We start from the raw sequence: 10,750 nt of genomic DNA, 5'->3' as shown, positions 1-10,750 counted from the left end.
GTAAATTAATTTAAACAATTACTGCTTGATGCTACTCCTCTCTATAGAGAGACTCCCACACAGAGTATTGCCTGTTTCCAAGTCTGTGTCTGATATGTCATCATGTTAGAATGTCCTCTTTTGGGAAAATTTCTGCCACAATTGTCTTTGAGAGAATAAACAAATCTGCTTGTTTCAGCTCTGCCACCATCTGAAGGGAAATCCTGTGTGTGCCAGCATTGTGAAGCAGTGTGTTGTAACACATTAGTGAGTACCAGGAGGAGTTAGAGGTAGCACAAGGAACATGAAAGAGTAACCCGCCACTCTGGAGCGGAAGACTCTGATGTTCTTTGCAAGGCCAGATGGACACCATCTGATCATTTTTTGGAGATGCATCCCATAACTGCACTCCCTTCTGAGACTCAGGGACTGGCTGGAGGTTTTGGAGGGCTTTAGCAATGGGCTCCGTTTCACTGAATCATGATTGTTCTGATCAGGCATCACGGTCTTGGCCAACACCACATATCCACTCCCACTGTGCTGCTGATTACCAGTCATAGCTCAGTGGCTAAGTAATTCAGTATTGCCAAGTCCATCTGAATAGTCATCTCTCCTTCCCTTTGTTTCATGGTTATCCTTATTCAATATCCAAGACATAGGCCTCACATTCCAGGGTCATGTCACACCATGCATCCCCACCTGCGTAGCTACAGTACAATTGTGATGGGCACCGTTACATCAGATATCGTTGTAGGATACTGTACGGGCCCAAATCAGTCAATGCCATCAAAATACGTGGGAAAAGGCAAGCTCCTCTTTTTGGGAACTAGCTCAAATTCAGTACTTATCACTAGAAGATATAAAGCCTAATGACAGGTGTTTGGTTTATGCCCAGGAAATGTCTGGTTGTGTCTGGCTTGACATAATCAATGTCTGGTCAGTCATTAGCTTGCCTACCAAAATAGGCTCTGACCTTTGCCTGGCTTCTTTTCTCTGTTATTACCACTGCCAGTAGAATAAGGTGTACTTATGAGGCAGAATGTATACAAACCAGTAATTTTTCAGAACCATTTGAAAATACTTTGACTAGGTAATGTTTCATAATAAACACTATTTAGTTATGATTGCATCTCTTTACAGGAATGGATCAATTCTGACTCCATTTTGATTAAGAAAAATTGAGTCAAAGCCAGATGAAATTGCCTCGCATCTGAATAACCAATTTATTTGTGTTCAATAGCGACTTGCTCTGTGGCAAGATAGCAAGTAGAAAATGGTCTCTCTTGTCTCAGATTCTGTCAGCTGAAATTAGATAATGTTTGTGGTTATTGAAATATTTAATTGTTTTCGCTTTAATGTGAACTGTAGCAGTATTTTATACTTTGGCTAGTGGCAGTGCTCTGAAGTGAAATTGTTTGGGAAGTCCATCCCTAGTTTTCTGACAGGTTTGTAAAAACAATTGTAGGAAATATTCACTCTCCTTGTAGCTAGATGTCTGCATACATATAACAGTTGTTCATCTACTTGGACATCTCAGTTATAGTTTGGGGCATTTTATCACTCCTTGTATTCTGACTACAGGCTTCTATATCAGACATAATCTTGTTTGCAATGCTCTGGGTGTTCAGTCTTTTTGCTTCTGGCTTCTTTATCTCATCTCTGTAATTGCAGCATTCTTGTAAGACCTGTGTAATACCTTTACTATTTTCTGACAACCAGAACTATGCAGATGTCAATTTATTTCAGTACATAATTGCTTTGCAGTTTTTCCCAGTTCTTTTTAAATTTAGGTTTAATTTAATACATAACTTGGCTGATACTTCAAAATGAGTTGAGAATCCTGTTAATCTGCCATATTTTCATGCTTAAAGACTGGCTTTGCCTAAAATGTAACTGTGCATACTAGTGATTTGCTTAAAATGTATTTGTGTAGTTTTGGTATTAAGATCAGAGTGCCTCAGAGTTTGTGTGTGGATCTCAGTACTCTTGGTGGTCATGAATCACTAAGGATCTCTTTTTCCTTGAGCATAATGCTTAAACATTTACATATGCAAACATCATTCCATATTAGTTTTTTTATATCTGAAAGGCGCTGGTAGTTTAAAAATTCCAATAGTATCTTCATTAATTAGTACCTGTAGACCTGTACTTACACTGAAGTGCCTTTGGCTTTTGCTTGCTGCTTTCTCTGAGGGGGTTGCCCATTTCAAAACACAGATTACTTTGGTTTTGAAAGTTGAGATTCATTTCCTTGCCTCTTAATGGCACAAATAAGAACTTTGTGCTCATATACCAGAAATTGAAAAGTATACCTGAAAATGGCTTTAGAATGTGTCTTACTGTCAGAAACAAGTAGCCGCACTATTTGATTGTAACATCACTATATTATCAGTCACAGATAATAACAGCAATAGTGCTATTGTTCCACTGCAGATTTCTAGAATCCTCTTCTGTCTCCTGAAATGAGATGAGGAATTATTTCCTTACCCACTTCAATTTTCCATGATACTGGAAAATATTATGTTCAACATACATGTAATTGTCACTTATAGGCATGTAATAGACATATCTCTATCCAAAATAGCTTACACTATTTGGGCTTTACCTTGTTTCATGGGATGACAAGTAATCTTAGAGGCTTGTTGCTCTAGACAGGAAGCTTTATTTTCATGTGGTTATCTACTAAAATTATATTCATTAACTCCTATTGCATTCATTGTATTCATTAACTGCAACTCCTGTTACATATATATTCCAGAATTCATTAACTGAGAAAATAGTATTGAAGGCAGATGATGTTCTGGGTCAGTCAATTTATTCAGTTTGAGATACAGGATATCTGAAGATTGAGTTCTTCAGAAACACCTTGACAAATGTTAGCTATTTTGCTGCAGCTATGTCAGGCTGAATTGTTCTCCTGGATAATTTTTGGTTTGTTTGCATATCTATTACAGTAATAATTTCTCTCAGATTTAATCTTAAATTTCTACTTTTTTTTTTTTTTTTTTTTTTTTTTTTTTGTGGGGATATTGACTATTGTAGTTTTCGTGTAATTTTCATATTCTTCATACATGTGATTAATGTTGCTCCTATGGTCTTAAATTTGATTTGCCATTACTATGCATAGATATGTCATCATGTTGGAATGTCCTCTTCTGGGGAGATTTCTGCCACAATACTGTAACTGGAATATAGCTCATATGAAGTTTATTATGGCATCAAGAAATTGAAGGGAACTGCTTTTTAGAACCCTACCGAGGTTGATTTTGAACCATGTTTGTTTTTAAATATTGTCAATGAAACCAGCATAAATATATACATATTTAAGTATCAAATGCTTTATGTAAAACTGATAATCTGCATTTCTATGTCATGTCATACCACAGAGATTCAAAAATATTTTTCATAGATGTAATTAGTATTTGTTACCAAAATATAGGTAAGTGCTATCAGAGTATTCCAGATGTGTAGCTGCTGGGTTACCAAAAAGTTACTGCAGCTTCTGATTTTAGCTAGCCTTTTAGTTGGTAGTTTAAACATGAACTTGTGGAGTATATATGGGTACATCATGAATTAGTCTGGTTTCAAGTGATTGAAATAGCATAACCAAGGAGAATTGTTCAGAAACATTTTGGTATCTAAAATAACAAAATATCTATTCAATAATAATTCTGGTATTTCATTATTGGCCATAGTGTAGTGCAAGAGAAAAAAAGCTACGACAAATACAAAAACACCCCTCTAGATACTGGGAATTTCTATATGGCAGCATTTAATACCAGTTATAAACATTCTGTCTGTTTGGAATGTCAGTGGAGTTCATATGCATATATAGACTTTCTGTAGGAACAAAAAATACTTATTTTGGGTCTGCATTTAGCAAACCTTAGCCTGGATAACACCTACAGATATGCTATCTTGAAGAGGAAAACATTTTAACTGGTGGTTTAGTGGTTTATTTATTTGAGAAAAGTTCTGGGGAGAATCAGTCTTCAAAAGCCTTGCATGTTCTCACAGACAAGAAGTGGTTAAACTAGTTAGAGAAAACAAACAAAAAAAAGAACTACAAAATTCTTTCCCATGTGCAAAAGCCTTTTAACTTTTGCAAAGACAGCAAGGAGAGTATTTTTACCTGTTTCCAACGCAAGAATGGAAGGGTTTGCTATGTAAACCCTTTGTAGCTGGGCAACTCTATTAACAGTATTACTATGCAAAAGGCATATTTACTTTGCTGGTGTTGATCTCTTTTCTTTTGTATTTGTTTTTTTTTTTTTTTCTTTCCTAGGGTGATGGGGTTGAAGCAACAGGATGAGAGATCTCAAGCATGTTGCTAAATATTTTAGTCTGACAAAACTGTATGGCTTCCTTTATCAAGACAGCTGTGTTTTTACATAAATAATCTTAATTTGGCCTGTTTAAGGATTATGCCTTGTACCCAAGTGCACAACCTTGAAAGGTCACCTTGACTTCCCCAAGGAGTTTACTTGGAGGCATTCAGGATACCAGTCCAGAAAGCCTCACAGACTGAGGTATGTTCTTATTGCCTACTTAAAAGGATGGTACTGGAATGAAAAGGACACCTTCCAAAATAGCAAAAAAAGTTATCTGCCTGTCACAGAAACACTTTGAAAGAAAAGCTGCTGAATGTGCTACTTCATTTTGACAGGCATACCTTGTATGGATCCAAGGAATAGTTAAACTTTCTTAAATTCTTAAATTAGGCTCCCATTAAACAGAATTTTATCTCTGTTAACTGGCTTCCCATTGTTCACAGAAGCAAGATAGGGCTGGGACAATGAGTAATTCACAGTAGTTATATGTACAACACCACAATTTGCAGCAATTAAAGAAATTGGTATTTGATTTTAATAACCATGTATTATAGATAATTTGGCCAATGCTCAAAAAAATCATTCTTAGGAATGTCAAAGATGAAGATACTGCCCTGTTTATTAAAAATCAATGGCATTAATATAATTATTTTATACTTTCATACCAAGCTCTATATTCATCATGTAATACAAAAAGGAGATATTTATGAGAGGAATGGATCTATTGCTATTTATGGAAATATATGCTTTTCTTTGTGCTTCTGTGCCAGGCAATATCTGTAGATAAACTTTCATGTCATGAAAATTTTGATGTTCTCTTAGGTCTAAATGCTGAAAAATTAATTAAATATGCTCCTGTGCCCTGTAACTAGACTTCCATGTCCTGTGATTTGACTAGGTAAGATGTTCACAAATCATATGCTTCAGTGGTAGAATTCACAGCTGATCATGAGATCAGTAGTATTGAGGCTTTTATCCAATTTGGAACCTGTCTGAGGCTGAGGCTTTAACTTCACAGTGAAGGGTGCCAAAACGTGTGAAAGTTGGACATGTTTTTAATTTAGTGACCTTAGCAGGATGGAGAGGCTCACAGTAACCCATTCAAGCTTTCTTATTTTCAAGTTGAGATTGAATATGGGTGTAGTGAATTAAACAAAGACAAGCCATGTCCCACTATTTTTAATTTCCAGTTGTTTGGCTTGGTTTTTGTATACTGCCCAAAATAGTATTTGGACACTAAAGCAGTAGTTTTGAAACCTTCTAGTCTGTTTTTTTGTTGTTGTTGTTGTTGTTGTTGTTTTGGTTTGGTTTTTTTTCTATGTGCATAACAACTATAAAAGACAACCCAAGTTTTTACATTCAGATGCATACTTATTATTTGGAACAAATTGCTAGTACACTTGATGAAAGTCTTATTTTTCTGTGTTATTGTTTCATGCTTCCTTAAATATGATGTTTCTGTGGCAAGAATCAGGAGGCAAGATGTTTGAAATGTAACTTGTAAAGTTTTCAGTATCTTATGCTTTTTTTTGCACAACAAGCACAGAAAAAAATGCCCAGAAAAACTTTATGAAGTCATGGTTAATATACCAAGCACCGTGGTTAAGATACCCACAGCAACTAGTATAAAATTATGTAATATTTCCAAATTTTATGCAAAGTCAGATATACTATGTTAGACATAGGAGTTTGTAAGAGCTTAAGAAAGCTCTTAAGCACTGATTTTTTTAGTGTGCTGTACTTTATGCCACCTTATGTGCCTCTGCAAACCCCCTCCCTGGGAGAAAATTTTGTTTGCCTGAATAATGCAGGGCTTTTCTGTGACTGTTGGTCAGAGTTTTACAGTCTGCACTCAGGAACCCCTGGAAGGAAGCTTTGTTGATCTTAGCTGATGAGTATTGTGTAGAATCAGATACATGATCACAAAACAGAAGATTATGCAATATAAACCTATGCCGAAAAGTAGATGTAATGTAGCATAACCACAATTATATGCTTCATTATTTTTTTCTTATCAGTAAATGTTCAAAAACACAGAGTAGGGGTTCCTTTCTGTAAGAAGGCTGCCTGAAATGAAACACACAAGTTGGAATTCAATTATCCTGGTGGATCCCCTCCAACTCAGAATAGTCTGTGATTTGCAGAGACCCAGAGATGGGCTCTGCAATAAGACAACACCTTATTGTAGTAAGTGTTGATTTCTAAGCAAGAGGGAGTAATTTGTGTCTCAACTGAAGCTTGTGAACAAATCTAAATAATTTAGATATTATTAATATACATACTAGAATGTGCATAGTGAGCAATCTAACCTCTTCTTCAAAATGGTGTCCCGAATCTGTTAGGAGCATAATTATTGCTGCAATATCTGTCATGAAGTCTTACATCGATTTTCAAAAATTTGCAGCTAGCTGAAATGGAAAAAGTGTTCTCTTGAGTATTCAAAGATACACCTGTATGCAAAACATAACTTTTCAGTCTGCTACCACAGGGATTTTATTCTTAAAATCAAAAGAATTACTTTATATGTAACTAGATGCTTGTCTACAAGAAAAGAAAAAGATGAACCATTTGTTCTCATACTTACAAGTATTTCTCTTTGTCCTACAAGGAGAAATCATGTTTGCATAATCTCAACTAAAGAACAGAAATTTTCAGAGTGATCTTCAGAGAATAATTGACAGAATGAATTTTAAATGAAAACATTTATCTGCCTTAGTTATATCTGTCAGTAGTAGTTCAACTAGAGCGACATTCAGTGGTTCAGTTCAAAGTATTTCTCCAGCACTGTCTACCACAACACTGTCCATGACCTCCATTATGCCCTAAGTTTTGTGTAAATTTCTACAATATGTTAAATGGTCACTTTAAAAATTTGCATAAAATTCATCAGTGTAGAGTAATAACATAACATTTTGTTCCAAAAATATTGACTCTGTTATTCATTCTTCATGATGCCTTCTTCCTGATGAATAAACAATCAGGAGAGACAGTAACTACATCAAGGAAAAGTGAGGACTATTTTTATGCACATATACAGATTAATTAATTTTTAAATGTAAATTTAGTTAATTTGTAACCAATTTACAAATTATTTTACCAGGAAAGATACTGAACTGAGAATTAGGAGACAATAGCTAATCATATCACTCAAGAGGCTTTGGCTTTTTATTTATATATATATATATACTGGATTTTATGGTGTTTCTATAACAGACAAACAAGATGCAATTCCAGAATGCTTAATTTTACTGAGTTGTTGGTAACTTAAAATAAGTAATTAAATTGGAAACTTTTTAGAAATAGTGCCACTTAAATCACAAAATCATATTATTAAATGTCTTCACCAGAGAGAAGAGAGATCCACTGTAACTGTTCAGCAGTTTGAACTCATGGAAAATTAAATCTTCATTATAGTGAATACTAAATGACAGTTACGTGACCTGAAGTCTATTTTTCAATCTCCTAATGTTACATGTGCTTCGATTAGAATATAATGAAATATACATTTTTCATAATCAACCACTGGATTGTCTTGCCAATGGAAACAGAAGGGATTCTCACATAAACAAGAAAATTGTAAGTCCTATCTCCTCTATAAAGAAAATATAACCATGCCCCAACAATTTTTCTCTATATTTTATGTCTTCCTTAGGAAAACTGGGCTATGAAACCATAGGCCATTTAAATTCTTGCTAGTATTAGTCCCTGTAAGACTTAACATTGATCTTCCTCGGCTCATCAATGACCAAATGATCTGGAAAACGTTCACTCTTTATTAAGTATGTGCAGGCTGTAAATTTGGGCACCTGTCTTTGCATTTGAGACAGAACTAACCTATAGCAGTTTTCTGAAGCATTTTCACTGAAAAACTGAAGAGCTTCTTGTTGTTCTGTTTCTGTAAAGCACATCTGCCTCACACATTTAAATGTTGACAGCAAGTTACTGGTGAAATTTCAATCTAGGTTTCATGGGAAAACCTCTGCTTCTTCGGATGTGACTGAACCTTGCAGTACTAGAAAATGAGAACTTAGAGTCTCTAAGAGTTGGCTAGTATGCCTTTTAATTTAGATACTTGCAGCAGAGATATTTGAATGGCTCTTAATGTTCTGTTATCATATGAGATAGAATTAAAAAATATCTTAGATATAGTCCTTATCATTTGATAAGGAATTTGATGGAATATAATTTTTTCTATGTTTCTAGAATTTTTTTTTTATGACTACATCAAGAAAAGTCTTTCATCTCGACTTGCCAGAATCTGATCCAGTCAGTATAACAGATTTTACACAAGTAAATTCTTAACTCTACCTGCTGGCCTCCATCATTACCTAAGATTTCTTCTAAGGAATACTGCAGGAGACCTAATAATGGTATGCAATCACATCTCCTCTTCAAGTGAATAATTGCTAGGTGTGGGACCACATTAAAAAAAAGCATCATAATTAAAGCAAGAAAAACATGGCAAAACTGAAATCATAGGACCTCTGAATTGTTTTATTACTGGGCAGTATAACAATTTTTTACCCATTCTTTGCAAATAGTCACATAGTGTCACACACTGTTAAGATATTTTTTTTGGCAGCTAGCTATATTTATGTTGTGAAAAGAGAAATTGGAATATGAATAGGTAATTACTGTGTCATTATTCACTTCTCTGGTATTGGACAGCTTGAAAAAATTCAGATATTTTTCTGAGATTTATAAGGATATAATTCACATAAAATCAATAGCTACTGCTTTTCAGGAGCTCAGGCCATATAATTATTAATATGTTAGCCTTGTTAATATGTTGCCTTAGAACATGTGTAAACCACAGTTTCTGAGTGCTGCATTCAATGATAGACCTGAATGTTCAGGTATAGCTACTTGACTCCTTAGCAGTCATGATATGATTTAATTTTTACCAGATGCCAAGGAATTAATTGACACTAATTGCTGATCTGTTTTTTTTAAGGACTGTCAGTTCTGTTTGGAATGTTTTAGCAACATGAACAGGCAAAAATAGCTCTGATATGGCTAAATAGAGGTTAAATTTATTTCCCAGTACTTTCCTTTCAACTCTTACATGGTCAGTAAGGTGATTCGATATATATTTTTTTAAATTAAGGGGGGAAAATGCCCTAAAGCTCATTTTTGTATTCTGCTGTGGTTTGCGTTATATTGATGAGTCTCTGCTGTTTTGTCTTCAGCAATTAAAAAGTGCACGCAAAAAGATAGGATCATGGTACAGCATAGCTGATTTTAGTGTTCTCAGAGCACCTTTCAGACCAAAAAATTTATCATAAAATCAATGTTGTCACTAAGCTACATAATACAGAAGTGTGAATCAGTGGTCTGGAAATAGAGCAGAAATCATGCAGAGGCACAAAGTAATCATAGTCTTCCTAAAAGACACATGGTGAGATCCAGTTAGCTTAAATCACATGCAGGCTTTGGCTAACAGAATTGCTTCCAGTGATGCTGAAAAACACCTTCTTTCTTGACTGTAGAGAAAGTGAAATGCTTCATTTACAAAGACTGCGTCAATATACACCCCGAATATATTTATCCACACTGGGGGAGAATAGATAGCCACTCGTTTCTCAGCCTACACAAGGCTAAGAGACCAGCTACTTAAGAGACAAACCAGATTATAGGTGACCTCACCAATAGTCATGTAGGCTGAAACTAAGGCAGAATCCATCACAAAGAAATGTAAAGGAGAAACTACAAATGTAAAAAAAAAGTTTACAGAACCAGAAGTAGAAAAATCAGTCAAGTTTTAAAACAGAATTTCATCAGGATCTATATATAGTGCTCAGATTTCCAACCACCCTGACATAGAACTGGTCAAAGTTGTAATACGTAGTGCAGAGCCTGGGAGTTTTAAAAAAATCCCAAACAAAGAAAATATAACAGCAAATAAATGCATGAATAAATAGATTATGTACCTAAACCAGATAGGCTTGTGTCCATCAATATAGCATAAAGACCATTAGAGTGCAAAATGTTTTCAGATTCCTAATTAATTCAATATGAAACTATTTTTGCCTTCTGTGCTATCAAGATCAGATGGCATTTTCAACAACATAAAATTAAGCCTGAATAGAGGAATCCCGAGATGAGACTATTTAACCTGTGATTTCTAGGATCACATGACCTAGTCTAATAATTTCTTCTGTCCTAAATCTAAAAGTGTCACATCTTTAGGTATAATACCAATACTGCTTTGACTCAAACATGGTTTGTTTCTTTATGCCTTTAAATCTTAATATTTAATGTATTTTTATTAGCATTATGTGTATTTATTATTGTTATTTTTCAGTGGTATCCAGTGAATACACAAATAGCAGTGGGCACAAATTGAAGCACAAGAAATTCCATTTGCTCATAAGAAAAAACATTTTTTACAGTGAGTGTGATCAAACGCTGTAAGAATTTACCCAGAGAGACTATTCAAA

At 34.7% G+C, this 10,750-nt stretch overlaps 1 long non-coding RNA gene across 7 annotated transcripts in view; it reads left to right on the top strand.

Annotated features, from left to right (window-relative positions):
* The window catches only part of LOC115494366 (uncharacterized), an 83,746-nt gene that overhangs the window by 39,378 nt on the left and 33,618 nt on the right, over positions 1–10,750 (top strand). The gene's annotated exons all lie outside the window — the stretch shown is intronic.

The sequence above is a fragment of the Taeniopygia guttata genome, chromosome 3 (assembly GCF_048771995.1).
Source record: "Taeniopygia guttata chromosome 3, bTaeGut7.mat, whole genome shotgun sequence".
In the NCBI taxonomy this organism is placed as follows: Eukaryota; Metazoa; Chordata; class Aves; order Passeriformes; family Estrildidae; genus Taeniopygia; species Taeniopygia guttata.
Note: the sequence above shows the minus strand (reverse complement) of the source record. Positions and strands in the feature narration are given on the sequence as shown.